This window comes from Grampus griseus (assembly GCF_964374135.1).
Source record: "Grampus griseus genome assembly, chromosome: 4".
NCBI classification, from domain to species: domain Eukaryota; kingdom Metazoa; phylum Chordata; class Mammalia; order Artiodactyla; family Delphinidae; genus Grampus; species Grampus griseus.
Genome location: NC_138997.1, coordinates 96,555,793 through 96,582,868, shown reverse-complemented (window position 1 = coordinate 96,582,868; position 27,076 = coordinate 96,555,793). Strand labels below are relative to the sequence as shown.

Here is a 27,076-nt window from a genome sequence, read left to right as displayed (position 1 = left end):
TGCATTGTTTGGAAAGCACTGGATAAGAATTGTAATGATAACAGCTAAAATATATGAACACACTGGAAACTGAGGTTCTCATTATTGTAGCATGTTGGTGTATCTCATTCAATAGCATATTTTAAAAGTGTCACACTGACATCCAAACAAGAAAGAACAATTTAAAGAATTTCAGGCATTGCATGCTATTTAAACCTATCATGATAATGTTTTATATTCACAGAATATATCTTTAGAAAAGATAATCTAAAGAACAGAAAAGAAATAAAAGTATGCATAAAGACAGTCAGGGCTAGGTAGGTATTTATCTTAGGGCAATGACCTGAGTTAAGAAAGTAAAAACCTACCTAGATCATCAGGATTTCTTCTGACTAATTAGGGGTTAGCAAAGTAGTAAAGAGGAAGGATGCAAACTTTCAGTGGCCAATCAAGAAACATAACTTGGAACAGTAGGTGATAAGTCTAAAGACTGGTGGCTTAGAACAATAGAGAAAGAAGAGACCAAATTGGACAAGAAGGAAATGTATCCTTATTGTTCACAACCCCATGTCTTTTACAAGTTATGGACAAAAGGAAGATAAATCTGTGATTGTTCAGAAATTAAATGGGTAGCACAGCAGAGTCACTGGGGTCAAGCTCCAGAGCAGACACATACTGGTTTCTAACCCTGCTCTATAGTATATTACTTTTATCCATGAGCATATCACTTACTCCTTCTCAACTCACTTCATCACCTGTAAATGGGATAATAATGGTACCTGCCTCATAGCACTCTGAGTATTAAACAAGATATTGAAGGGTTGAGCACCATGCCCGGCATTTACTAAGCCCTCATGAAGTCCAATCATAATGCCCAATTATATTAATAACTAAATATATATAAAGGATTTTATCCATCCTTTGATAAACTCAGCTACCCAAACTTTTTTTTTCCATAACAAACTCTTTTCCTAACACTAGGGATTAGGAGAACTTTACCCTCATGGTTGCAAAAGGAACATGGTGTTGCATGAATGTTGGTGTTCAGGAAGCTTGCACTGGTAAGGCCAAATGGATTTCTGCTGGTTGGTGTTGGATCTAATGGCTGGAGTTGGGAGGCAGCAGTTGTTTGGTATTTTGACTATTGTCCCAGAATATATTAATAGTTCAAGGATGTATATGATTGAATTAGAGATAGATGAATCAAGGGACTGATTTCTTTTATTCTATTTTTGATCTATGTGATAGACAGGGGGTTCCATTGCCCAGACCCTCCTTCAAGGAAAGCTGTTTTGCCCCAGCACCGAGCCTCAAGCTGTCAGCAGCTTTGGGGTTTGACTCAGCTGCACAGAGCTGCCTAGTCCAAGGACCAATTGTGGTCGGTAGAAAGTCACAACTCTTGGGCTTCCCTGCTGGTGCAGTGGTTGAGGGTCCGCCTGCTGATGCAGGGGACGCGGGTTCGTGCCCCGGTCCGCGAAGATCCCACATGCTGCAGAGCGGCTGGGCCCATGAGCCATGGCCGCTGAGCCTGCGCGTCCGGAGCCTGTGCTCCGCAACGGGAGAGGCCACAACAGTGAGAGGCCCGCGTACCGCAAAAAAAGAAAAAGAAAGTCGCAACTCTTTTGACAACCACAGGATAACTCAGACACCCCAGCACTCTCTCTGAGGTTGGTTGAGATTTTGTGGTTCTGCAATAATTAGACTTCCTCATCTAAAGTAATCATACTTCCTCCCTGCCTTCTAATCTCTGTACACCAAACTTCTTAAGAACCCAGTCTCCTTGGTTGGCTTGAGCCATTCAAAGTCTTTCAGGAATCTAGTGCTTTCATTCCTTCTTTTTTATACTCACAAAGTTACATGGCTTAAGTGTTCTGCTGTCTGAAAACCCTCAGTACCTAGGATCCTCTTGGACCACGGTAGGAATCTGCTGATATTCTGTTCCAGGACGACTTGGGGAAGAGAGGCCTGGGACCATACAAGAAAAGAAGGGCAGTGGGTGTCCTAAGTCTTGGGCAAAACACCAGGGATGAGGGCTGGATTACTGATCTGAACTTTGTGATTTTAATGAGAGTGCATTTATGAAATAGAGAAGGGAAATTATAAATTATGACATTAATTATAGATTTTAGAGAACTGGAGAAAAAAACGAAAAGTAAAAACTACTGAAGTATGTTTACCTAATAAAATGAATGATAATTATCCATCTATATGAGCTTCTTTCTATTGAATTTATTTATTCTTTTAGTCATTCAATATGATCTAACTAAACAATTATATAATGCTGGGCACAGTGTTAGATACTGGGACATAGAGTTCATTAAAAACTGGTCTTTGACCTTAAAAAAAACTCACATTTGATCTCATTATCTTGCAATACAACATAAATATATCCTATTATACACATGCCAGGTCCATTTTTTATGTCCCAACCAATTTTGTCTTACAGAGGCAATCTGAAGCTGTAAAGATATAAGATTATGTCACTGAAAACTACAAAAATACTGTTCCATTTTTTAGAGTTATAACTTGGAAGTTTTTTAGTGTTCTGTTCAGGTATTATAGGTATCTGCTAAAATTTTTACAATAAAAAAATAATAAAATTGGCTACATGCATCCCCAGAGGCTTTGGATAAATATTCTGACAGTTGATTTACCCATAGATTTGAGCTGATTGGTAACAGCCTTAAAACAATTAGATGCATAATATATATTAACTGAATAATAGGTTGACTAAGGAAGATATTTCACCAGATACTATTGCATGGCTTAACTCAGAATTGTTTCTCTATTCAAAATTAGGGACACAATCTACTGTTTTATTTTTACAGAAATCATGTTAATTTCACTAGCTGCTAAGAAACAGTCCCAATAAGATGTATAAGGTCATTGCATTGTTCATTTAAAGGAAATGTTTGTTACAGAGACAATTAGCCTTTTTACCAAATATTCATGCTCTTCTGTCTAGTGCAGAGCAATGCTAGGAAGTAGCTGTCCAGTCAAGAACTACATTACCACTGCAAAAGTGGTTAAGAAGCAGGGGGACAATTTCCACTTTCTTTCCCCTCAGATGCAGGGATAAGCTAAGGACTCTGAATCCTGGGAAGATGACAAAATAGGATGAAAGAGACTGAGTCCTTGAAGCATGGCTTGAAAGAATGATCATTAATCAGAAATACTGGTTTAGACCTTACAAGAGTGAGAAATCTCTTTCTACTTGTGTATTTCCCTTAACTATATTGCAAACTTGGGGTTGAATCTAAGAATTTCTTATGGAAAGGTGGAGAAATATATGTTAATGACAAATTGGGTCCAATATCACAAGTCTATTAGAAGATATGCATATTTTCAAATGATTAAATAGATTTTAACATTATTACATTTTCCCAGTAAGACAAATTACACTTCTAAAAGAATGATGCACTTGTGGCTAGACCTTATATTGTAAGTGGATGGATGATTGGAAACTGTTCAATCTTCATTCTCTTGAAGATTAATCTTTTATAATTTGGCATTTGGCTTTTCACATGTGCATCAATAGTTAACAAATAACCATCAGAAAATATGTTCAGAGTCTTAAACATGCATTGTGGGGTTTTGTCAAGAATTATGAAAGGAAATAGCATCATATTTACTCAATGTGTTAGGTAATTCTGGACTCTCCAATTGGGATAAGAAAAGTAAGACAAATAGTTTGCTGACTTATACTATGCATTCGTAATTTTCCTTTTTATGACAGTATTTTAAAAATACAATTATAATAATATAATATATGCAAAAGTGCTAAATCCTGGCAAATTGAAAGCAAGGTGATGAGCCAGTCTCAACTATACCAATGAGAATCGTATCTTAAGGGATGGAGAAGCAACAGGATAAATGGAACCTAGATGTTTAGATGACCTTATACAGCAGAGGCTATTAATCACTCTGTACCTCTTCCTACTTTTGAATTATTTTTACATGAGAAATAAATAAACTTTTATTTCCTTTGATTCAATTACATTTTAGGATTTTATTGTTACAGGAGCTTAAACTATTCAAAAGTGTTATGGGCTGAGTTCCATCCTCCCAAAATTCATTCTGAGACTCTAACCTCAAAATGTGACTGTATTTGGAGACAGGGCTTGATAAAGGTGATTAAGTTAAAATGGAATCTTCAGGTTGGGACCTAATCCAGTACGACTGGTGTCTTTATAAGAAGAGGAGATAGATATGACACAGACAACAGACAGAAGGAAGACTGTGAGAACACAGTAAGAAGGCAGCCATCTGTAAGCCAACCAGAGAGGCCTCAGGAAAAAAACAAACCTGTGGACACCTTGATGTTGGCATCCAGCTCCCAAAACTGTGAGAAAATAAACTTCTGTTCTTTACGTCACCCAATCTGTGGTATTGTGTTACGGCAGCCCTAGAAAACTAATGCGATGAGTAATACACCATCCATCCATTCATTCATTCAACGTTTACTTGGCACTTATTTTGTGACATGCCCTGTCTTAACTGATGTAGATGACAAGGTAACGAAAATCATTCTATGTCCTCAGGCAAATCACACACAATGGATAGGAAATATTTCCTTCCATTATAATTTATTCCTTCTTAGGGAATACGTTATGTAAATAAAATATATTCCATTAGTTATGGGTTATATTTTGTCCCCCTCAAGTCAGCTCCCAGTGTCTCAGGAAGTGATTTTATTTGGAAATATGGGTGTTGTGAATTTAATTAGTTAAGATGAGGTTATACTGGATTAGGGGTGGGCCCCTAATTCAACATGACCAGCATCCTTATAAAAAGAGGACGTTTGAACAGAGAGACAGACAAGCATAAAGACACAGGAAGAACACCATCTATAAGGAGGGCCTGAGTTTACCAGAAGCTAGGAGAGTGGCATGGAATAGATCCTCTCTCACAGCTCTCAGGAAGAACCACCCTGCTGATAGACCAACCTGCTTCCAGAACTGTGACACAATAAATCTCTGTTGTTTAAACCACCCAGTTTGTGGAACTGTGGAATGTCATTACTGCTGCTTTAGCTAACTAATGCATCATCTGTTCCACAATAAAGGTTAAGCATTTTAAATTCTGGAATGAGTAAACAAATCCTGCTACTTGACATTTAGAACCAGGGGAGCAAGTCATGCCAGTCTTACACTATTCAGTGATGCACCCCCTGTTCTTTCAATCAATGCTTATTGAGTAATATCTTCATCCATATCCTTTATATTGTGCCATAGAAAGTGTGGTAAATACCAATGAGCAGGAGACGCCAACCTCATATTTTAATATGTTGTAATTCTCAGGGAGACATGAAACAATGACCTAAAGTGATTTATTTTCTTAAATGAAATTTCTTATATTCCACCAGTCAAAAGAAAATAAATCCTAAAGGTAATAATATCACCTTTAATTACACACTGAAGGACAAGAAGACCAAAGAGGCCAGATAGGCTATGTAAACTTAAATCACAAAATAAAGTAGATATCTGTGGGAGAGGAACACACAAGATACAGCTTCTCGTTATTTTAGAGTTTGGGGAAATGAGAAGAGAGAATGAAGAAAGGTTTTCCTTACTGTCTTGTTTTGTCCTGTTTTTCTCTGAACAATTCCTGGATGTGTAAGAAACAATGACAGTAAAAGAGATAGCAAAATTTTATGGCATTTTGCTGTGTATTAAGGATAACCTACTCCTTTACCTTCCTGTATCCAGGTAAATAGTTAATTGCTCTTACATTAAAAACAAAAACTACTTGTCTTATTATTTTTTTCTCTCCTCTTTTTAACCTCTTCACACTTGCAAAGACACCTGTCTAGATTTAGAAACTGACTCCATTGATTACGTGGTAGCATACAAGAACACATGAAAGGCTCCGCTTAACTTTACAACAGTTTAACACTTCAGCTTTCTCACAGTTCTCTGATCGCAATGTTGTAAAAAACTTGTGTGGCTTTCTCTCTGTTCTTTTTGTTTAGCCCAAACAATTGCTTTAGAAAACATGGTTGTTTATAGATTCCCTCTATTGCAACCAGTGCCATCAGTAAGTAAAATTTGGATAACTTGCTTCTTCAAATCTCAGTGCCTGGTTATTGGTGGTAGGGCTAGGATGGAGAGAGGGTACATTTTGGATATAAAAGAAGGTAAGATTAGGGCCCTTGACTAAATAGCATAAAAATCTATTCATGGTAATCATTTCATGGTAATGTGGGGAGGGGAAGGGGGGCAGATGTCTTTAATGAGAAAAAATATCCTATTGAAATACAATAAAACATAATACAATCTTTATGAGAAAAGCATGAAATAAGATATTGCCTAAATTCCAAGGATCAGTTCAGAAAAGGAACGCCAAGGAGTTCAGAAAAGACTGTGCCAATAAAATCTAAGATTCTGATAGCCAGTGCATATTCTCTTTTTTTTTTTACTTTATCCCAGGACATTTAACGGCTAAAAAGTATAAATTTATCATCATCATCATCATCATGTCTTAATGTTGTAATGTGTTACGATTATCAGAAGAGAACTATAAAGAAAATTCAACTCTTGATTGAGTATTGATAAAAATTTCAGAGGATGTGACATTGTTCAGATCCACTCTTATCCTAAATCCCGGGATTTTAGGAAAGAAGTCCTGATTCTGGGAAATAAGATCTAGGGCTACCTAAAAGAGGGAAAACAATAGATTTTTCAAGTATCTTGAAAGAACTTCTATAATAGTTTTGGGAAAAGGAAGTATGGATTTGAATTATTCAGGTATGACGCTCTCAGTCCAATGACTCTTGAGTCTATAGTAACATAAAATATTTTTAAGCTTCATACAAAGTCAACACCTGTATCCCAGTGTCAGTGTCAAGGAAGCTACTTTGTGTTTAAATTTCTACAAGTTTAAAGATTTATACTAACATCTCAGAGTCAGAAAACTGTAATTGAATGGAATCTTGGACATAATTAATTCTTAAGCTGTATAATTTTTTACTTTCCATTTCAAGGATTGTCACTAAAATAGTAATTTTCTTCTCCTTTTGCTAATCCAACAATTTCATACTGACAGCCTGTCATAGGAATTTACTATCACATTACAGCTTTACACACTTTAATACAAACATTTCCAAGCCGAAATTAGATACACTGACAAGAAATATGGCTTTTAGTTAATGATTTATGTTTCTGCTTTGGAAAAAGAACTGTTCTCTTAAATATATCATACTGGCAGGTGGCTTTCCAACTTTTTGTTGAAGCATTCAAACTGACTCGTTTACAATGTCTGACCAATAAAAATAGTGCTTTGGCATTTTTATATCTCTCTCACCACAATAAAGAAAGAAAATACTACAATATTAGGTCACAGCAATTAACAGTATGTAAGTTGGAAACTGGTAGGCCAGGGTGTACATCTTGGATTTTCTGTTACCTACCTAGCACTGTGGTTTAGGTATATGGTTTACCTTCTTATGCTACAGATGTCTCAGCTATAACATGGGATCCTTGAAGAGTTTAGAAGGAATGACTAATACAATCCATGGGAAACTAAGATGAAGGAAACATCAAATAGGATTGGATAACTGTTATTTGAAGTTTCTATGATCACTACTTATTGGGTATTACTCAGGTGCTAGGTATTGGGCTAGGGTGTGAGGACATAAAGATGAAAAAGTCACACTTCTCTTAGACCCTCACAAACTAGGTTGTGAAACACAAAGCGGGTGGCATATGTGAAAGCACATTGAAAAATAGGAAACTCGACATAAATAAAAGAATGATTTGTCAACACTAGTGGTCACCGATGCCTTCAGAAATAATTTAATGCCGAAGTGTGGGTCATCATCTCACTTCAAAATGTTATGGCTTTTATTTAAAAACCATACTGCCAATAGTTTAATCTTAAATACATTAAGCACCTGCTCATGAATTAACTCAATTATGCATTCAATTCATGCACTCAGCAAACATTTACGAGTGTCCACTCTGTTTTGGGCACTCACTTCCTGGCCTTTATAGGCCATGTTTTGTTTCTGGAGCACACAGTCACACATTTCTTCCCTTTAATGCCAGTTACTCCTTATTTCATGTCTATGAGGCACTCTGAGCAGAATGGTGTGTGGGTAACTTACAAACATCTTAAAAAGATTAAGCTTCCCTAAGTCATCACAGCACCAAATCTAGCTGACGAGGCTGCCATGAAAATGAATACCGGACAGGCTTTGGCTGGGCTTGGGAAAACAACAATTTGAGAGCCTAGATTTTGGCAGACAACAGTATCAAGATCTACTGGAACTGCCTCCAAATATTTTATCCACATGACAAGACCTATCTTCTGCGGAAATTGGTTTGATTTACAGCTCAAGAGAACAGAGCTTCTAGTGTCCCAAATGCTAAAATACCTTATTTAATTGCTTTAATTCACTATTAACCAATTTTCTTAATACGCCACTAAAGAACAATTCTTTCCAAGTTCCACAAGCGTGAGTAACACAGCTAATATTATCTTTCCAACTTGTTGACTGCACAATATTGTGAGAGTTAAAACTACAGTATAATGAAGTGGTTTACCACTGTAATGAGAGATTATGTTTGTATTATTTGTCACAATCTATATAACTAGAATTTTATTCTTAAAAACAGTAAATGTAAATATCAAATGAGTTAAAAGATCTTATAATTTACTGTTTTTAAATCATATTAAAACATAAATCTTATATAAGATCTTATAATTTACTGTTTTTAAATCATATTAAAACATAAATATAGATTAGATCTTCTCAGCATGACCCTGGAATAATAATAATAGTAGTATATTTTAATATTTGTGATTTTAGCATGTATAAAGTCCCCACTTGCCAAGATGCTTACTTGTAAAATTCTTCTTAAGAATATGGAAGAAAAATAGTATAGTTTAGGAAAAATACATTAAAAGTGAATAATTAATAACCTCTTCTTTTTTTTTAGTATCAAAGGGTTAGAAGAATGCCATCCTTGGCTTTGTTTCTTGCTTTTGTGGATTGCTTATAGGGTAAACTCTATTGATGGGGAATATCCAAGAATCTACCTTATTGTGGACAATTCTAATGGTCCCAAGATTTTTCCTTGTGCTGAGCAGACACTTACTTATCTGTAGCTTCCATTCTTTAAATTTTAGTCTTCCTTTTGGTGCTAAATGAACGAATCCTGTTTTCCTTATACACTGGAAGGAAGATATTTAGTCCCAGTTTTCTCCTTATGAGCTTAAACACTCAATTTCATCAACTTTTCTTCACAGAACATGGTTTCGACTCATCATCTAGGTGAATCTCCTCTGAATGTGGCCTAGTATGAAGTTTCTCAAACTTTTTTCATAATATGTCTCATCAGCATAATTCATCAAGTTTGGTTTCCTATAGTTTTCATTATGAAAAAGCAGGTTTTGCTTGTTGCTCATGTAAAGAAAAGAATTAGTGTTAAATTTATTAAAATGTTAAAATTTTATATTAAAATATAAATTATTTGTTAAACTATTTAAAATGTGATAGTATACATACAGAAAGTTCTCCGGCTATTCTACTAGGCTCTCATCCCTGCTCTATCCTGTCACTATCCTTCCAGTAAATGATGCCAAGAGTTGAATACATTACTCTGAATGTGGTTTGACCAGCAGAAAACTGAGCAGAACTGACAGCTACTTCCTTCTGTACCCAATTTCTCTCCATTTCCTCTGGTACCACTCATGTCCACATCACAATCATCTCTCACTTGGACAACCTAAACAGGCTTTTAACTGGCCATCTCTTCCCCTCGTACATCCTTACAATTTATTCTCCACTTAGTAGCCAAAGGGCTCTCTTTTTCTTTTTTTTTCTTTTTTTTTTGCGGTACGCGGGCCTCTCACTGTTGTGGCCTCTCCCGTTGCGGAGCACAGGCTCCGGACGCGCAGCCTCAGCGGCCATGGCTCACGGGCCCAGCCGCTCTGCGGCATGTGGGATCTTCCCGGACCGGGGCAGGAACCCGCGTCCCCTGCATCGGCAGGCGGACTCTCAACCACTGCGCCACCAGGGAAGCCCTAAAGGGCTCTTTTGAAAGCATAAAGTAGATCAAGTCATCATCTGCTTGAAACACTCCAGAGACTTCCCATTATAATAGAATGAAATCTTAACTCCTTGCTCTCTGTTGCTACATAATCTCACCTACCTCAGTCTCCCTCATACCACTCACAGTGCTCTGGCCTTAGTTATCCTTTTCTCATTTCTCAACCAGGCCAAGCTGATTCTATCTCAGGGCATTTTCACTGCCTGTTCTTGTGTGGAATCCCTTTCACCACATATTTGCATGGCTGCCTGCTTGTCATTCAGGTCTTAGTTTGTATGTTCCCTCTTCATGAGGCCTTCCTTGGCCACTGAACACGAAGTAGCTTCTCTCATTCCTTTCTATCATGTCACCCTATTTTAATACTATAATACTTGCCACCATAAATATATTATCATTTGTTTGTTTACTGTCTATTTCTTTAATGAGGTAAGACCCAGGAGAGCAGTAATCTTAATCATTTTATTCAGAGCAATTCTTGGCACATAAGTATTGTTGAAGGGATGCATGCATGACTACAGGATAGTAGATTCATGGCTGTGAATAAATCAAGTGATTAAGATCGAAGAGTCTGAACCTGAGTTTGAATTGCTGATCTGCACTTACTAGAGGTGAGACTTGGAACAAGTAAACTGAATATTTCTGTGTCTGAATTTATATATACAAAGAAATGGGGATAAAAATGTTACTTGCCTCAAGTTTATTATAAGGATTAAATAAAATAAATAACTTTGTGTGAAACGCACAGATAACTGCTATATAAACTTAACAATCAATAGTAATGGAGCCTAATTTTTCGTGTTTGACTGTTGGCTCACATTACCCTTGAAGTATAATATAAAATTATCTGAGTCTTCTTTTGTGTACTGCTGTGTAGTGTCATCTCTACATTTTGGGGCTCATGCTGTTGCCTTTTGGGAGCCAACTATAGCATTTTATATGGACTGGCTTTATTTTGTCATATTATATTTGAACCTGTTGAAAATACTGAAGATCTCAATTTCGTTATTCATTAAATGTCATTTTGGATATTTGGAACCAGGGCCTTAATCTAAAATCTGAGATACTCAACATCCTCTTGCAGCTTCCTTTCTCTTCTCCCCAGCAGAGGCCTGTGAATGCCCAACCTGTCTCTACAAAGCATATACCACATTGGAGGAAGCACAAAGGCTACAGAGAAGAGGGACAGAAGAAGACGAATGAAGCAATATGGGCACTTTGGCTGGCCAGGATCAGGCTTATGGGAAAGAGATGCTGAAAACAGGAACGTAGTTATAGAGCAACTTTTTAACTTTTCATTTTGAAATAATTGTAAATCCATAGGAAGTTACAAAGATAGTGCAAAGAAATCCTGAGTATCCTCCCCCATTTCCCCCAATGGTTACATCTCACAGAACACTTAATATCAAGACAGGGATTTGACATTGGTATAACATGTGTGTAGTTGTGTTTCATTTTAGCACATGTGGATATTCATGTAAACCCCACAAGTGAGATACAGAAATATTTTATAACCACAAAGCTTTCCCTGCCCTTACTCTTTTATAGTCACCATCCCCTTCCTTTCCACCATCCCTAACTCCAGACAATCACCAACCAGTTGTCCATCTGTGTAAATTTGTCTTTTAGAGAATGTTATATAAATGGAATCATACTGTGTACGACCTTTTGAGATTGTTTTCTCATTCAACAGAGATTGTTTGCTCATTCAACATAATGCCCTTGAGATTCTTCCTAGTTGTGGTGTATATTGGTAGCGTGTTCCTCTTATTGCTGAGCAGAATTCCATGGAATGGATATAACACGGTTTGTTTAGCCACTCACCTAAAGAGGAACATTTGATCACTTCCAGTTTTGGGCTGTTAAAAATAAAGCTGTTATGAACAATCATGTACAAACTCGTGTGGACACAAGTGTTTTTTCCCTCTGGGATAAATGCTCAGGAGTGCAATTGCTGGGTTGAATGGTAACTATATGTTCAGTTTTTCAAGAAACTGCCTAAATAGTTTTTAGGGTGGCTGTACTAGTTTTCACTCCTATAGGCCCTATGTTTTACTTTAGCTGCTCTAATAGGTGTGTAGTGGTATTTCATTGTCATCTTAGTTATATTTTCCTAATGGCTGGTGATATTGATCATCTTTTCTTGTGCTTATTTGCCACCCATATATTCTTTTTGGTGAAATACCTCTTTACGTCTTTTGCCCATTTTCTAATTGCATTGTTTGTTTGTTTCTTTTGTTTTTACTGTTGAATTCTGAGATTTCTTTATGTATTCTAGAAATGTCCTTCATCAGATATGTGGTTGCCAAATATTTTCTTCCAGCCTTCTGCTTGCCTTTTGTTCCTCTTAGGGATTTTCACAGAGCAAATTTGTTTAATTTTGATGAAGTTTATTTACTGATTGTTTTTTCTTTTATGGATCACATCTAAGAACTCATAGGTTCTGAAGATTTTCTCCTATGCTGACTCCTAAGAGTTTTATAGTTTTTGTTTTACATTTAAATCTATGGTCTATTTTAAATTAATTTTATAAAGTTTAGGTTGAGGTTCTTTCTTCCCTCTTTTCTTTTTTTTTTTGCTTACTGTTATCTGATTTCTCCAATATATTTTGAAAAGATGATTCTTCCTCTATAAAAATTGCTTTTGCACTTCTGTGAAAAATCACCTGAGAATACTTGTATGGGTCTATTTTTGGGTTCTCTATTCTGTTCCATTGATTTGTGTGTCTATCTTTCTGCCAATACCACAGAGTCTTGATTACCATTGCTATAAAATAAGTCTTGAAGTCAGGTAGAATGATTCCATCTACTTTATTCTTCCTTTTGCAAAATGATCTTAACCACTGTAGTTTCTTTGGCTTCCTATATAAATTTTAGAATGATCTTGCCTTTGTGTACAAATACCTTGCTGGGATTCTTAAGAGAAATTGTGTTAAGCCTATATGTCAACTTGGGCAGCACTGACATTTTTGCCATGCTGAGCTCCTCCCAGTGTGCATGCCTCTCCATTTATTTAGATCTTCTTTAGTTTCTTCCATCAGCATTTTTTGGCCAGATGGTACTGGATGTCCAGGCTCCCCATGCTGTCTCCACAGTCACTGTGCAGGCTGGGGTCCCCTGCTGGGCCTCCTGTAACATCACCCTGGTGTGCTGGGGTGACTTGTTACAGCCTGGTGAGAGCAGAAGTCTAGACTCTCCACTAGTTCTTTGATGACAGGGTTGGGAGCAGGGTCACAGTGTTTTTTGGTGGTGTTTGGCTGGAGTAGAACTATTGCCTGAAATTCTGTTCTGCTTGGGTGCCCCATCCTGGTTCCTTGGCTACCGAGAGCAGGCTTTGCTTTGGGCTTTTGTCTGCACCTATTGGTGGTTCCAAGTTGCTGGGTTCCTCACTGTCCTGTGGTCCTACTAGCTGGTGTGCTTTCTACTCTACATCTATTAGAATCGTCTTACATTTGTTTTATATGTGTGTGTACGTGTGTATTCCAGAGTTTTCAACTGTACGTAGCAGGAGGAATAGAGGAATGTACATGTAATCCTTCTTTCTGGAAGAAGAAGTTAGAAGTTATAGAGCAAATGTTACCTCTTTTCAATGTGTGTTTCTATTCTTTGCTCTATTAGATCATTACAAAAGGCCGGTATTAACCCCATTTCACTTATAAGAAAGTAGGACAAAGAAGTGCCCTATCCAATTGTATCTGGTCAGTTTGTTCATGGTACTGATCTTTGTACCAAATATGCATATTTTTAAAGATTAATCTCTCTTCATATGAATACAATGGTCATTAAGTTATCAAAAATCATATAAATGCCTAGGTTATACTGAAACCAGGTAGAAGTTAGAGAATATGCTAAATTTGTTTTTACTGTCCATATTGCAATATTGCATGAAAATATTCCACTTGGAGACATGTTCCTGAGTTCTGGCAGAAGATTTAAGAGTCCTGGTTCTTCTAACGTCTTGCTGTTTTTCTTAGAACCAGGCACTTAACTTCCAAATCTGTAAAAGAGTGGTGATGATACCTGCTTTGCTTATTTCTCAAGGTTATTATTGTTAAGGATCAAATGAGATAACATATGTGCAAATATTTCGTAAGCTTTTAAGCTATTTATAAGTGTAAAACGTTATTTTCACCTCCATCATTATTACTCAAATACTTGCAAATATTCTCCTTATTCAGCAGAATGGAAAGAAATAAAAAAATATGCTTAAGGAAGAACATATCAGCAATTACAAGTGCAGGCAAAGCAAATATAATAGATTCAATAATTTTGAGTTTATTTTGTAAGACTGTGATGTAACATACACAAAGATGTGATAAAGAATTGCATGTAATTATATAAAACAAGGAAATTAATTATGAGATTTTTCTGGAAATTTAAAATTAGATTTGTTATCCAATGGAGTTTAAAGACACAACATGAAGAAGGAGAAGGAAAAGAGTCCACTTTAATCCCATTTCATTCCAACATGAGACAACTATTCCTATGAGGCAAGTATCTTAAATATACCCTGTGCTTCCCATTCCATTATTCCCCTTCATTTCTTCCTACCCATTCTTCAAGATCCTACCGATATCCTCACCTCCCTCATGAACTTTCTCTGACAATTCCAGCCCACTCTACTCTCACCGTTTTCTGAAATCTTATTGCTCTTATAACCTGTACCACAAAATTAGGCATTTAATTATGTATTATTGTATTGTTTCGTAACTTGTTTTGTTTTCTAACTGTGTCATGGGTATCTTCTCACCCATGCTAGCTTGTAACTTCTCAGCAAAGGACCAAGTCTCATGTGTTTCTGTTCTACCTTTAGCATTTAGAAAACATAGGCATATAACAGGTGCTCAAAGAATAATTGTTAATTGACTAAAGGATTTTTCTAGGCTTATTATAACTCTTTAGCTCTACAAAATTAAAAAAGTACAGAGAACAAGACCAAAGATGCCCATATTATGACCCCAAATGATAAAGCCATTCAACATATCTGGACTCTGACAGCTACTGAGATATCTTGTTGATAGAGTAAACAGCAGTGGTGAATTAAAGGACCATCCAAAGCAGTTCCCATACATTTTGAATCTGAGAGTGAGTTTTCACCATCTACTGAGTAGAATAGTTTGTTTTTTTTTTGCTTTTTTTTAAGTATTTGAGTTTTATTCCACCATTTACTTAAGTTGTGTTGGCATCAACCTTTTGGTATCCATTGCCTCAAAGTAAATCAAGAGGGTCAGAAGGGTTAACTTGTGATGGAGTGTTAACCTGTTTCACACATGGATTGGATCCCCACGGGACTAAGACAAGAGGCTTTGATTAGGAAGTTTTTATTCTTGGAAAATTCTGTAAAGTTCTTTTATCTCGTTTTAAGAAAAAGTGCACATCTTTGAGGAAGTTACCACTGGGATCTTGGAAATCATCTAGTCTAGCCTTCTCATTTATAGACCAGAGGCCCTGGCAGTTACATAACAAAGCTTAATGTCACAAGGGTCCCTTTGCCAGTTAATCGAAAGTTCAAAAAACATTGTTTTTACTACTTGACTCATTTTTCTGCTAGTATTTAGATAAGCACCACAAAGCCAAAATTCACATGTTTTGTAATCAGAGTTTTGGGAGCTTAAACTCTAGATTTGTTACTTAGTAGTTATGTGACTCTAAGTAAACATAATGCCTTCAGTTTCCTCATGGGTGAAATGGACAAAGCAATATTTATTTCTCAGGATTCTTGTTAAGAATTCATTGTCTCTTATAAGAAATGTGCTTAACACTGTTCAGAAAAACACAAGGTTATAAAGAATAGGTTACTCTCTATATGGAGGCCATTCCTTTTTTAATCATAATATAATATGATAATCATCATAATTGTTAACCTCAAATTTAGAGTAGGGCATATATTATTGATTAAAATGTAATAAAACTAGTGAAATTTTAGAACTAGACTCAGATGCCATAGTAGCATAGAAGGGGGAACCTCACAAAACCTAAATATCAGAAAGTATACTTAGAGGATTCTTATTGTGAGTCTTAGAGATTAAAAGAAGTCATTCATGGGGACTCTGGAAATAAGGTGGTTGGGTATATTTAGATTCTAGATACATTTATCAGGAGGGAATACGGTAGAGTGGAGAGTATGACATTAGGACATTAGTGAAAGTTATTTCAGTAAAATAAGGACACATGTTAGGAGAGATAGGGCAGATGGAATTCTTTTGAGAAAAGGTCACACTTTGTGATTGACTGGAATGAGTCAATTACTGAGGAAAAAGAGTTGAAGATGATTTTCAAGTGTCTAGTTTGGGAAACTAAGTATATAGTGAAATGATGAATTTACTTTGGGCCAGTAGCAACTTGAGGTGTGTTACAGGGAAATGCTTCTTCCTACTTCTCGTATGTCCTGCCAGGAAGAGAAAATTCCCCTAGTAATGACACTTCTGGCTTCTCTCTCTCCCTTTATACATTCTGCCCTTGGGGAGATGAATGATTTCTTTGGTGAAACTGGGAAAAGTTACATGGGCAGAGTTACTCCTCCATTAGGAAGTAACCTGCCTATGGAGAGCATGGTCTCTCCTCTTTTTCTCCATACTCTAGATCTGTAGGTTGTGTAGGAGCCCGCCCTTTGGAGAACAAACTGCCCCAGTCCAGATTAATCTGTGGTTCATATTAGCAGTTCCACGTACCCATATTTGTAAGTCATGTGCCCTAACCTAATCATGGTTTGACTTTCATCTTTACTCCTTATTTCTGGGATTTCTTAGGGCTGAGGCCGGAAAGAAGAGTGTACCTTATTGAAGACTCTTCAGAGACCACACAACAAGGCCATCTTTCTGAACTTTCCATGATTTTACCAACACATCTGAGACTCCCTTTGGCATCTCGCACAACTGACTCACTTAAATTTTTAAACGTTGAGCCATCTATAATATAAGCATGTCATATGCTTTTATATTCCTCCAAAGTACATAATAAATGCTTAATAGGTTATCTGTAGAGTTTACATATTTCAAATTAGGAGGGAAAAATAATTATCCTGACTGAAAAGATTGTTTTAGAGAAATTTAGAGATATTAATTCATTGAATTAGTAGTTTGTGAACTGCCCCCTTTCAAATTTTGCCGAACTGGATTGCCTTTCCCATGATAGACCTTTCTCTTTCTTGTCAATGAACCTAAGTTCATGCTTTACGTGGTAGGTGGGATAATAAACCTCTAAAGATTATCACACCTTAATTCCCAGACCCTGTGAATATGTTGTTAAATGGCAAGGGGTAATTAAGGTTGCAGATGCAATTGCAGTTGCTAATCAGCTGACTATAAATTAAGGAGATTATTCTGGACTATCTGGGTGGCTCCACTGTAATCACAACAGTCCTTATAAGTGAAAAAGGAAGGCAGGAGAGTTCGAGTCCGAGAAGAAGATATGCTAGCCAAAGCAGAAGGTAAAACAATGCAAATGGCTTTGAACATAGAAGGGAGGCATAAGTCAAGGGATGGGCACAGACTCTGGAAGCTTGGAAAAGTAGCAAAAACATACTCATCCATAGAGCCTTTGGAAAGGAATGCACCCTGATAACATTTAATTTTAGCCCATGAGACTCATTTCAGATTTCTGAACTGCAGAACTGTAAGATAATGAATTTGTGTTGTTTTAAGCTGTTAAATTTGTGGTGATTTGTTATAGCAGCAATAGAAAACTAATGTGCTCTGCAACTCACCCTGCAAGTCTCCCTCTCTTCTCTGAGTGGCAGTGTATAGATGGATCGACTCCCACCCAGACTGCCTGAGATGAACCTTGGCTCCTCCGCTTTTCCACTTGCTCATTCGGTGACCACAGGCAAGTTAGTTAACTTTTGAACCACTATTTCCTTGTCTGTAAAATGAGGATTATAATAATACCTTCCTTGTAGGGCTGTCGAGTAGATTAAATTAGTTGATACATGTGAAAGCATTTAGAACAGTAGGCAGTAGGCACATAGTAAACACTATAAAAGTGTATGCTATTATGCAGTATTATGTCTAACTCTACAAATTATTTCATAACCAGTTCAAATCTCACCTCTTCCATAAAAAATGCCTATCCCTTCTCTTCCTCTTCTGGACAATCAGATCTCTCTTCCTTAAATCCACAGAAGGCTTTGTATTTACAACTTTTGTTTGTTTGTTTGTTTTTGCGGTACGGGCCTCTCACTGTTGTGGCCTCTCCCATCACGGAGCACAGGCTCCGGATGCACAGGCTCAGCAGCCATGGCTCATGGGCCTAGTCGCTCCGTGGCATGTGGGATCTTCCTGGACCAGGGCACGAACCCATGTCCCCTGAATCGGCAGGTGGACTCTCAACCACTGCGCCACCAGGGAAGCCCTGTATTTACAACTTTTTAATTGAACTTAGCTTTCTAAATTTTATTTAATCGCTTTTGTAATTAAAGTGATAAATGACTTTTTGTTGAATTGTCTATCCTAAGATACAAGATCATAAAAAGTTATTAATACGTGTTTTGTTTATTTTACTTTATTTATGTTAATCTTGTTATTCCCATAGTTTCTGAGCCAGTGTTTCGCATATCATAGGTGTTCAATAAACATATTTTGAGCTGCCAATGGTGTTTTCCACTTGTACCAATTTCAAGAAACAAACTAAACCACCCGCCATTCAGCCAAGCAACACCCATACAAAGTATTAATCAAAGCTTAAAAGAGTGTCACTAAATTAATACAAAATACTCTCTGCAATTATTTAGGAGGGGGGCTCAGACTTTTTAGGAAGTCACTCTAGATGTTCAACTTTAATTTAAATCACATGTTGGATCAAGTATGTTTTTTTAAATTATTTGCCCATCAAGTCTGTTTTCTATAGTCCACTCTGAAGCTTATCTCTTTGATAAGGAAGCATGATGCACTGTGGGGCCTGAATTTAGTTCTGTGCAAAGACTTGCCTGGAGTTAGCATTTCTGAACTTCTAGGATCTCTCAATTAACACTGGAGTATGTTATAAAGTTGACTGCAGAGGGTTTTCTGGTGGCAATAGTAAGCTGATAGTGTTTCAGAAACAGAATTTTTAAAAAGTACAAATGTAATTGCCACAGGTATCAGTATTTTAAGTTCTAAAATTAAAATTCCCATTAGTGGCTATATTCATTTTCTTGTATATATCTACAGTTAATCTCAAAACATTATTAACTATTGTAGGGTTATTATATCCTGTCATGGCACAAGAAATGAAATCCAACTGAGGTCAACTGCCATTAACCTTGATGGTATTTTTTGTAATACCAAACAATTACTCTCCAAACAGTTCTAAATTTTGTTAAAACTATGGAAGGAAAAGTTATTTCTTGGGTAGAGGGAAAATTAAATCTTCTAAACAATACAAACTCTTATTTAGAAGCTCTAATAAGAATGCCAATTCACATGGTTCTGCTTTTGTGTCATTATTTTGAAATTCCAGTATAATACTTGACAAAATATTATAGACATATAGAAGACAAAATGTCTTTACTTACATCATATGCATGCTATACTGAGGAAAGAACATTCACTGAAGAGCTCACTGACTTTTGAGAAGGTAATTAGGGAACTTTTTATAGAAAACAAAAACCATAATGGCTCATACATTAAGATATTGAAGAAATATTTGAAGTGAGCATCCTTTATAAATGAAGGAACTGTGTCTTCAGTTTGTAAACTCTTCAAAGCTCTACTACGTCAAATGAAGAGATACATCTTCCTTTCTGATGCCACTCATTTCACACTCAGAAATTAATTTTCCTTTCAGAAGGGAGATCACTGATACTGTCATTGATACGCAGTCTACTCTTTTATGTTGTTGTTGTTATTGAAATACAATTGACTTACAATATTATATTAGTTTCAGATATACGACATAGTGATTTGATATTCTTATATATTACAAAATGATCACCACTATGAGTCTAGTTACCATATATTTCCATGTCACAATATTATTGACTATATTCCCTATGCTGTACATTACATCCACGCCCGTGACTTGTTATGTAAGTCTACTCTTTTTAGTGGGTTGAATTGATCTGCTAATGCAGAAACTGACTTTCTCAGATTTGTTTAGCCTTTGGTGTGACTTTTTTCAATTTCTCTTTGCTGTTTTAGAAATAACTATAATGATTTTTTCTCATACTGATTTTTAAGTGTTTAAAGGAAAACAAAGGTTGATAGCTCATCAAGACACATGAGACTCCCCTAAGAGCTGACAACTCCCATTTTGATAATGCATTAGCCAAACACTTCCATTTCCACTGGCGGGTGTTATTAGGGGCACTTAAGCAAAGAAAGCTACTAAAAGCAAAAACACCCCAGAGATTTTCTGTAAAGGCTTTGATGTACGCTTTGCCCCATGTTTTAAAATGATATATCACTCAGGGAGCAACCCCACTAACAGATCATTTGGATTATGATGAGTTATGATGAACTCAAGCCTCTAATATTCTAACCCAACAACTTGCTTTATCACATCAGTATCACAGACATCTGCCTTAAAGAGTAGTCTTACTTCCTCTTCTCTTGGATACCACTGAGATTTACAGCATCTAGGGCATCTGAGGCAGAAGTAATAAAGTCTTATAGAAAAAAAACTGTTACATAAAGTCATTATCAGAAATGAAGAAATGATGTGAAATAAGTGAAGCCAAGATTACCATTTCAATTAGAGCTGAAGAAAGTGGCTGTAAATCTGGTCTCCTCTGGGGGAAAATGTGCTTATAACTAATGTGCACTGAATAGTTTTTAGAGAAATGACTGTGAAGTTCCTAACTGTGTGCCAGGTTCTGTGCCATGATAGATAAATAAATATAAAAATTATAGATATAGATAATTTCATGTAAGTGCTCAAGTAACGATGTTTTAGACATTTCCACTGCCACTTTAAAGGCACTCCCAGAGTAGCATAGCTAGTAAGTCATTTACGTGGGATTTGAATGCAGGTCTCATTGGTTTCAAAGTCTGTGGTCTTTATTCTACATCACATTGGTCATTCTTTTGTTCTCCTCTTTACTTCTCTCTCTGTTTCTTACTCAGGCAAAGGTAAGAACTGACTACCCGTGAAGACTCTTGTTAGCCTCACAAAATCAAATATTTTTATCCCCACGCAGAATTCCGATTCATTCTCTCTCTCTCCTTCCTTCTCCCCCTAAACAGCTAGCCTTTGATTGAATCATGACTCTCCCAAAAGATATGCCTGGGTCTTAACCCCAGAAGCTGTGACTGTTACCTTATTCAGAAAATGGGTCTTTGCATATGTGATTAAGTTGAAGATTTTAAGAGAAGGAGCTTATTGGGAAGTATCTAGATTGTCCCTAAATGTAATCACACATCTTCCTATAAAAGAGAGATAGCTGTCTCCCTCTGAGTTTCTTGATTCAGAGGGACGAGATACCAGAAGAAGGGGAGGTAATGCAACCACAGAGACAGAGCTTGGAGTAAGGCAGTTACAAGCCAAGAAGCACCTGGAGCCACCAGAAGCTGGAAGGGCAAAGAATGGATTGTCCTATAGTAGCCCCTGGAGGGAGTGTGGCCCTGTTGACACCTTGATTTCAGACTTCTGGCTTCCACGTCTGTGAACAAATACGTTTCTGTTGTTGTCAGCCAGAAAGTTTGTAGTACTTTGTTGTGACAGCCGCAGAAACTACTATAACTCTCCTCTTTTAAAATTCTGAAATCGGTGGCAGGGGAAATTGCAGTGTAAACACAGCACAATGCTGACTTCTAGCCTGTGAAGTAATAGCAAATACAGATATACTTTAGGAAATATAGGTGCATCTTACCTCTGCATAAGCCTATAAAACTCCTGACGGTTTCACAGACTGGCTTCTTCCACCTTCTTGTCCCACAAGGTAATCTACTGATTGCTGGAACATAGCCCGTGATCAATAGATTTTTGTTGAGCAAATCAACCTGACTGCAGTGGCTCCAGCAGAACAGGAAATTTCAAGAAGGAATAAAATTTTCTTTTATTTATTTTAATTTATTTTGAGAGGAGAGTTAATTCTTGCCTGAATTCTCTTGGACACGCTAACGACTGCTCTGACACGCATTGGCATGTCAGAACTAGCCAGCCTTTGTAACTTGAAGAAAAGAAGAGGTAGGTAAGAGATGCAATGCTGAATGTGGAGAGTCTCAGAGTGCGGTGTCAATCGTGACTTAGTCATCAAAGATAAACTCATACATATTTTTAATATATTAAACTAGATTTTTTCAGACATCTTTAAAACGTGAGAGAAATGGGAATGGCAGGGCATATATAAATCTAAATGGCATTACATGGGAATATTCTCCCATGTTGGGAAGTTATGAGAAGTAAAATCAGATCTGGGAATAGATCGGGTGGTTTTCAGTGTGGGTCCTCCACATCCAGGCAGCTAATTGCCCAGAATGCACCAGGTCCACCATCCTGGGGCTTTACAGTCAAAGTCCATTTTTACTAGTGGGTACCTGGTAGGACCAGCTGTCAAATATTTTTAACATCATTTCAATTCATCCGTTTTCTCTAGAATAGACATTCCCTTCTTTCCATCCCCAGTGATGTGGCTCCAGTCCCTGATTCTGTTTGGATCCTTGTTTCCCACTTGGATGTCCAAAACTGCTTCTTCGGAGACCCCTCTTTCTACAGAAATTCTTAACACAAAATTTCTGGAAACTCAACTCAAACATATAATTCCTCTATTAAAATGTATAAATACATAAAGACCACATACAGAAAAAGTCACCACTTGTGGTTTCCTATCACCCACAGGATTAAATATAGATTTCATTATATATATATGTAAATAATATGCATAATTATATATATAATTATATATGCATATACACACACTTAAATATATTACATCTATATCTGATAATTATCTATATTATATAATAATAATGTCAATATTAAAACTATATATTCTATATATTAATTTGAACCCCATCTACCTCTGCTGCTACCTCTGCCTTTTCTTTGGAGTCTGCTTTGTAGCCATGCATACTTCTCATGGCTTTTTTGAAATCACCAATTTCTTGGCTCTATAGCAAGATTACTGTATAGACCTCTCCCGTCCCTTCTCATTGTCCATAAGTCCAGTAATATCTGGCCCCACTTATCTCACAGTCTTATCTTTCACTACTCTCTCTCCCTCTCTGTGTTCCAGCACTACTAACCTTTCCATTACTCAAATGTGTCAGGAAACAGGCTTTGAATGTAGGGATGCACTGGTGAGCCCAAACTGGAAGACATCTATTCTGATTGATCTGGGCATCTGCTTTATTTGATTGATTGGTTTGGGCTCCTCAAAAGGCAGAGCCTGAGATAACGAATTGGATACAAGTAGTTAATTGGAGCGGTGATCTCAGGAAGCAGGAGTGAGGAAGCAGTGAGAGTGATACAAGGATGGAGAAAAACCAACATAAATGTGACTTGCCAAGGTTGCTGCTGAGAAATCAGAAGTTCACATATACTAAGACTTCTGAGATGCCTATGGAATGCTCCCAGATGTATCCAGAAAAATAAAGCTTCGATTCTTCCATCAATGACTGAGTTTGTTGATTTCTTGCCACTTTCAGGCTGCATTTGTAGACAGGCTAAGGGAGCTCCAGTGACACCACCCTAGGCCAGGAGGCTGACTCAGAAAGATTGCAGTGAGCAATGAAGTAAAACCCTGAGATTGCAAGGTGAGTCTGAGCTCCTGTGAAATTGTTGCTAATGTTAGAGATGGTCTGAGAGAGGCACTGGAGGAGTCTCCTTTAAACTTGTGTCATAAAGATTCTTAAAACTTTAAAATATTACCTTTGCCTTTACATATGTTCGTCCTTTACATATGTTCGTCCTTTATTCAAGGACGTCCTATATGTTCGTCCTTGAAAACTCCTCATATTCTTGAAGATATATATCAATGTCCCCACCAGTGCCATATATGACTGGTTTGCCCTTCATAGGGATTCTCCAGGTGTAGCTGGGCCTATGGGATTTGAGCATAAATTATGTGCTCAACACCCAGATCATGCCCTCCATCACCTCTGCTCCCTTCTGGTGCACTGAAGCATGGTTATTGAAGCCAGGTTCCATCATATAGATTTAATGGAATAACAAAGTTATAAAAATCTAGATCCTTGCATGACTTGGTGGAGCACAGCAGCCTTATTCTTCCCACCCACCCACCCTTGAGATGCATAATGATTCTACATTGTAAAGTCAAACTTATTTTAGTCTTATTTAGACTAAAATAAGGACATGGCTAAACCCATGTCCTAATCCACGTGATTCTCATATGACATTGTTTCCTGCTCTCCACTTCCATCACATTCTAGTCCCACCTTTTGTCAGGTTGTATTGCAGTTATCTGTTTAAATGCCTGTCTCCATCACTACACTGCAAGTCCTCGATGGCAGTAGCAGTGCCATCTCTGCACCATGAGTGCCTGGCAATGATTAGATCTACAATACATTTGCTTATAAGGAATGTAATTTAAAAATTTTAAAGAATTATTCAGATAGTAAAGCTATAATAGATGCAATTATGAATATATGATACATAATCATTCACTGGGCTGCTTGCTATACTTTTTCTCATGAAGCATGATTTTACACATTAATGCTCAATGAAATGCTTCCTATGAAGCATACTTTTACATATAACACAACTCTGAGATGCATCCCTGCACCTTCCCTTTCCTCCTTTCCACCTGTTACAATTAGGAAAGTGGTCCTTCTCTTAGCTAAGAGAAATTCCTCTACCATTCTCTAGATCCTCTGTCTTTTATTTTTTCTTCTTAAGACCCTATGCTTTCTCTTTTTAAGTCCTTCACGTTCCTTGAATCAGCCGGCTCAAGTCTCTCTCAAACCATGAAAGGAAATGCTCTTTACCCCATTCAGGTGACAACCTCTTTGTATTTGTTACAGTTTCAAAACAGCTAGTTCACTTTTTGAAAACCATGGCTTTCCTGGTTACTTAAATCCAAAATCTTAAATGTCTCCACTTCACTTGCTGCCTCCATTTCCTTACTCCTCCCTGAGTTCACAACGCAATGCCCGCACAAGCAGGCTTTATTTCTAGTAATATACAAACACAACTCTTACAAAAATCTCTCAAAATACAACAAATTTCAGTTACCATCATATATATGTGTCAGCGACACTCAACACAATTCACTTCTCCCTTGAAACACTCATAGTGTCTTGGCCTCCTTTTATTCTTCCTCTCTTTGTAGCCACTCTTCCTCAATAAGCTTTTCCTTATTAGACACTTAAAGTTGAAAATTCTCAGGACTCATATTCTTCTTCTCACTCAACATAATCTCAGTAGCTCACTTTTTGTATACAATGGCTTTCCTGGTTACCTAAATCCAAAATCTTAAATGTCTATCACTGCACAGATCTTACGTCTAAGTTCCAGAAATTTTCAATCAAATGTGTACTAGTTGTCTCACTAGCAACTCAAATCCACAAGCTATTGCTACTTGAAAACTGGCCTCCATCAGGGATCTGACACAGGAAATGGTATCATAATTTACCTCATTCTTCAAGCCAGAGAAGTAAGAGTCTTACATGATTTCTCATTCTTCCACTTAGAATGACCAAACATCCTTATTTGCCTGCAACTGAGGGGTTTCCTGGGATGTGAAACTCTCAGTACAAAAACTGTGATGATCCTTGTCAAATCAGGATGGTTGGTGACCCTCACACATGGCACCAAATCCTGTGGACTCTACCACCTAAAAATGTCTTGTAGCTGTCCAATTATTTCCATGCCCAGGATTACCACTATTGTCTCACTACAAGGGTACATGAATCCATTCTGGCGCTCCATCCCCTACCTTCCAAATACTTTCTGCACACTGTGACCACAAGATCTTAATGAAAAACATGATTATTATATAAAGCTCTTCCATCCCTTCTTATTATCTATAAGACCCACTAATATTGGGCTACACACATCTACCAGCCTCATCTTTCATCACTCTCTCTCCCTCTGTGTTCCAGCACTACTAACCTTCCCGTTACTCAAATGTGTCAGGAAACAGGCCTGGAATGATTTCTCCTTCCTCCTCCTCCCATATTAACTCTTCATCTTAACAGGTCTCAGATTCGATGTCATTTCCTCAAGACACTTTTCCTTTTTTCCCAGATATGATCAGGCACATATTTTTCTCCCTGCTGTTGGAAGCTACACTTCTTCACAGAACTCAGCAGCATTGATTATTTGTTCATTGTTTATCTTTCCAGCCAAACTAGAAGCTCCAAGAAGCCTGTGTTCTTGTTTTATCCTCTTACTCACCATTGTATCCCCAGGCCCCCTCTCAGTGCTGGGAATGCAACAGATATTTGTGAAATGAATGAATACACATTTGAAAATAGAATGTTTCTTTGTATGTTGTCACATCCAATTGTAATAGATATCTTAGTTAAAAACGAAACTATATTAAGAAAGGAAATTAAGGTCATTATCCCTCACAAAATTTTAGCAATTTTTATCATATTCCATTGAATAAGATTTCAACGATTGTAACTGTTGTCATTATTTTAAGTATAAGTAAGAAAGAAAAATAATGCTGGAAAATAAACCATGAAATGCCGTTGACTAAAAGACACATCCAGCTTTCAGATGTTAAAAAGTGAAAAAATGGATAAGACCACAAGGCAATAAGTACCAAAACATATATCAGATCCACATACTTTTATCCATACTCCCCACTCCCTCCTCCATCACCTCCATGGTGATGGTCCATGGAACCATCACCTCATTCCTGAGATACTGAAGCTGTAGTTTCCTAATTCGTATTTCCCCTTGCATTTTTCAACCTCCAGTTCATTCTCCACTCATCCAGAGTGACCATTTCAAAATGCAGACTCGATTACACTACACAAACCCCTGCATGACCTCATCCCCGCTATTTCTTCTGTGTCACATCACATGCATTTCCTCTTACTTTGTATTCTTCAGATAGTTTCTAAAATATGCCACCTCTTTCATTCACCCAGACTGTTCTTCAACTCACTGTCCTCACTGCTTCTTTAGCTCCTCAACTTACAGGTTTCAGTATAAACATACTTT

At 37.1% G+C, this 27,076-nt stretch overlaps 1 protein-coding gene across 1 annotated transcript in view; it reads right to left on the bottom strand.

The window, feature by feature from the left end:
• Positions 1-27,076, bottom strand: part of KCNIP4 (potassium voltage-gated channel interacting protein 4) — a gene marked incomplete at its 5' end in the record, with an annotated part of 525,330 nt that overhangs the window by 311,124 nt on the left and 187,130 nt on the right. The gene's annotated exons all lie outside the window — the stretch shown is intronic.